Genomic DNA, 5,091 nt, shown 5'->3' with positions numbered 1-5,091 from the left:
CATTCCAAATTGCATTTTAAAAAACACCATTTGTTTTGGCGATTTTAATTTTTCCCTCCAAAAAAAGAGAAAAAAAGGTAAAAAATGAAATAAAAATAAAAAATTTTAAATTTATAAAAAAATAAAAATTATAATTTTGATAAAAATAAAAATTATCATTTCAAATTAGTATCCCCATTTCAAATTATCTTTTTAAAAAAAATATCTGAAAAAAATTGATGTAAAAAAAAATAAAAATACCATAAAAAAAGAACTGAAAAGAAATAGAAATTATAATTCTAAATTTTAAGAAAATAAAAAATTTTAATTTTAATTCAAATAAAAATCATCATTTCAAATTACAGTCTCCTTTTCAAATTAATTTTTTAAAAAAATATCATTAAAAAAATGATAAAAAATAAAAATTACAATTTTTAATGAATTTTAAAGAATAAAAATTCTAATTTTAATTCAAATAAGAAAGATAATTTTAAATTATTTTTTCCATTTAAAATTAATTTTTTTTAAAAAAAATCTCAAAAAAATCATAAAAAATTAAAAAAAATAAAAAATACCATAAAAAAAGAAAAAAAGAGAAAGAAATGAGAAAAAAATAAAAATTATAATTTTAAATTTAAAAAAATAAAAATTTTAATTTTAGTTCAAAAAAAAAACATCATTTCAAATTACTTTCCCCATTTCAAATTAATTTTTTTAAAAAAATATGTCAAAAAAATAAAAAATTAAAAAAAAGTGCCATAAAAAGAAAAAAATTTTAAAAAATGAGAAAAAATAAAAATTATAATTTTTAATTTAAAAGAAACAAAATTTTTAATTTTAATTAAAATAAAAAAAATACCATTTCAAATTATTTTTAAAAAAAATATTCCAAACAAAGAAGAAAAAAAGAGAAAAAAATAAAAATTATAATTTTAAAAATAAAAATTTTAATTTTAATTTAAATAAAAAATTAATTTAAAATTATTTTTTCCATTTAAAATTAATTTTTTTAAAAAATATCCCAAATAATATCTTAAAAAATTAAAAAAATAAAATATACCATAAAAAAAGAAAGAAATGAGAAAAAAAATAAAAGTTATAATTTTGAATTTAGAAAAACAAAAATTCTAATTTTAATTCAAATAAAAAACATCATTTCAAATTACTTTCTCCATTTAAAATTAATTTTTTTAAAAAAAATATGTCAAAAAAATAAAAAACTAAAAAATTAAAAAGTGCCATAAAGAAGCAAAAAATTTAAAAAAATGAGAAAAAATAAAAATTATAATTTTAAATTTAGAAGAAATAAAATTTTTAATTTTTATTAAAATAAAAAATATCATTTGAAATTACTTTCCCCATTTCAAATTATTTTTTTAAATATTCCAAACAAAGAAAGAAAAAATGAGAAAAAAATAAAAATTATAATTTTTATTTAATAAAAAAAAAATTTAAATTATTTTTTATATTTAAAATTAAAAAAATATATCAAAGAAATCTTAAAAAATTAAAAAAATAAAATATACCACAAAAAAAGAAAAAATGAGAAAGAAATGAGAAAAAAATAAAAGTTATAATTTTAAATTTAAAAAAATAAAAATTTTAATTTTAATTCAAATAAAAAATATCATTTCAAATTACTTTCTCCATTTAAAATTAATTTTTTTAAAAACAATATGTCAAAAAAATAAAAAATAAAAAAATAAAAATTACCATAAAGAAGCAAAAAATTTAAAAAAATAAGAAAAAATAAAAATTATAATTTTAAATTCAGAAGAAATAATTTTTTTTTATTTTAATTAAAATAAAAAATATTATTTCAAATTACTTTTCTCATTTCAAATTATTACTTTTAAAAGATATTCCAAATAAAGAAGAAAAAAATGAGAAAAAAATAAAAATTATAATTTTAAATTTTGAAAAAAAATTCAAATATAAATTCAAATAAAAAATATAATTTCAAATTATTTTTCTAATTTAAAATTAATTTTTTTAAAAAAATATTTCAAAATAATCTTAAAAAATTAAAAAAAATAAAAAAATATCATAAAAAATAAAAAAAAATAAAAAAAAATAAAAATTATAATTTTAAATTTAAAAAATTAAAAATTTTAATTTTAATTTAAATAAAAAATATTATTTCAAATTATTTTTTCTATTTTAAATTAATTAATTTTTTTTCTTACCACACTGTACGTTGCTGTTTGTGTCCGTACCAGATCGAGATGTACCAGTGCAGTCTGATTCATCTCATAATTAAAGTGAAAAAAGTAATTTAAAATAATATTTTTTATTTGAATTAAAGTTAAAATTTTTATTTTTTTATAATTTCAATTTATAATTTTTTTTTCACATATTTTTCTCTTTTTTTCACTTTTTTATGGTATTTTTTTCTTTTATTTTTTTAAATTCAAATTCAAATTTTAATTTTTTTATAATTTAAAATTATAATTATAATTTTTTTTACCATTTATTTTTATTTTTATAAATTTTTTTTTGTATTTTTTTCTTTTGTTTGGAATATTTTTTAAATAAATTAATTTGAAATGAGAAAAGTAATTTGAAATGATATTTTTTATTTTAATTAAAATTAAAAATTTTATTTTTTTTAAATTTAAAATTATAATTTTTATTTGTTTCTCATTTTTTTAAATTTTTGACTTTTTTATGGCACTTTTTATTTTTTTAATTTTTTATTTTTTTGAATATTTTTTTTAAAAATTAATTTGAAATGGAGAAAGTAATTTGAAATGATATTTTTTATTTGAAATAAAATTAATTTTTTTTTAATTTAAAATTGTAATTTTTATTTTTTTTCTCGTTTCTTTCTCATTTTTTCTTTTTTTATGGTATTTTTTATTTTTTTAATTTTTTATGATTTTTTTATATATATTTTTAAAAAATTTACTTTTAAATAGAGAAAATAATTTAAAATTATCTTTTTTATTTGAATTTAAATTTAAATTTTTATTTTTAAAATTCATTCATAATTATAATTTTTATTTTTTTCTCATTTTTTTCTCATTTTTTCTTCTTTTATGATATTTTTTTTAAAAAATTAATTTGAAAAGGAGATTGTAATTTGAAATGATGATTTTTATTTGAATTAAAATTAAAATTTTTATTTTTTTAAAATTTAGAATTATAATTTTTATTTCTTTTCAATTCTTTTTTTATGATATTTTAAATTTTTTTACGATAATTTTTAGATATTTTTTAAAAAGATAATTTGAAATGGGGATACTAATTTGAAATGATAATTTTTATTTTTATCAAAATTATAATTTTTATTTTTTTATAAATTTAAAATTATAATTTTTATTTTTTTAGAAATTTAAAATTATAATTATAATTATAATTTATTTATTTTTTTTTTGAAAAAATTAAAATTATCAAATAATATGGTATTTTTAAAAATATCATTTGGAATGGCGTTTTAAAAAATGCCATTTGATTTGATGATTTTAATTTTTTTTTTTGGCATCGTCTATGTGGAAAATGAGAAAAAAGGTGGGTGACGTGGCGATGATAAAATGTCATTCAAAATGGCATTTTATCCTTTTTACATCAATCCGATAAATAAGTTAAAAATTAAGTTATTTTTGTAAATAATTTTTTTTGTAAAATTAATTAGGTAAAGCCTTCGTGTCTTGCTCCTCTCACTGGCACTTTTAAAAAAAAGAAATATCTAATGAGGCGGAAAAAATTATCAATATATTTTAATTGAAAATACTGACAAGATGTGAGAAAAAGAAAGGAGCTTTTGGAGTTTTTCTAAGATGTTTCTCTTTTTTTTTTTTTTTAGATGTGCCACGTTTCATTCTAGGCTTCAGACGTCAACCAAAGTGACATAAATTCCAAAGGCTCCATCTACATGACTAGATAAAACAAGTCCATTTCACAAAAAATAGATAAAGTTCTCCGCATCTGAGAGGACTTGTTTGGTTCGCAGAAAGTAAAAGAAAAAAATATAGTCAACAAGAAGTGAAAAAAAAATTATTTGTTGAAATTTTTAAATAAATTTATTTGTTGGAATTTTTAAATCAGAGAGATTGGAAAAAGGCATTTTCATAAAAATATAATTCCTATGTTTCATGGGGAAAAAAACTTATGTAGGACATGGGTTTTTGATTATCCAATGAAATAAGAATTGAAGCTCCTTTTTCTCAAAAATACCATTTTAAGCTATCAAATGGTTTATGGTCGAAATAAACACTCTCTATCACAATGCTTCAAATCTTCCTCCACCACAATCTAGGGCCAAAAATATCCTTAATCATTTTTATTGGCAAACCATAGTAATATATAAAATAAGGTAAGATTTTTTCTTATATTAAGGATAAAATATATATTTTATATGATTTTTTCAAAAAAATTGATGCTCAACCAAAAATAATGCTAGGGTTATCCAAGCTTGAGGTAAACTTTTGTTACTTTTCTCTATTCCTATTGCTGAACTCATTGCAGTTTGGTTGGGTGTCTGGGTTACAATTCAGGATCTTCATGCAATTCAGGTTTGGGTAGAGAATGATTCTGCTGTTGTAATTTCTTGGCTTACAGATAGTTCTTCTAACCCTTAGTTGCATGATCACCCCTAAAAAGTTCAGATAAAAAAGAACTTCTCTTTAATCGAATCACCCCTAAAAGGAAGGAATTCTCTGCCAGTCTAATCTACATGCAATAATCGAGGATTGATCGAGACTCCCTGGTGTACACGACTCCAACTCCTCCTTTATAAATAGAAGGTCGCGGAGATCTGCAAAGTAAGTTCTTGACTCCCACTCTCTCCTTCTCATTATTTTCCATTTCCTGACTTAAGCGTTAGAGGATCCTCATCAGAAAACACTTCGATAGGACTTTTTTGCAGGTTCAAAGCCGAAGCTCGAGCAGGATCTCCAACATACGCCGTCACCTCGTCCATCCGACCTCAGGTGCAGGAGCTGTACGTAACAATAATAATCTTAAAAACTAATGGAGAAAGTATGTTGTAATTTTACAAAAAACAAACTACCTCATCACCTTAACAAAATCCAAAATAATATAAATTGACAATTACACTGGCAGCCAACAAAAATTGTCATTACTATTGCAATATTAGCGTCAACAATGAAC

Source organism: Elaeis guineensis, chromosome 10 (assembly GCF_000442705.2).
Source record: "Elaeis guineensis isolate ETL-2024a chromosome 10, EG11, whole genome shotgun sequence".
Classification (NCBI taxonomy): Eukaryota; Viridiplantae; Streptophyta; class Magnoliopsida; order Arecales; family Arecaceae; genus Elaeis; species Elaeis guineensis.
This window is presented reverse-complemented; position numbering follows the sequence as displayed.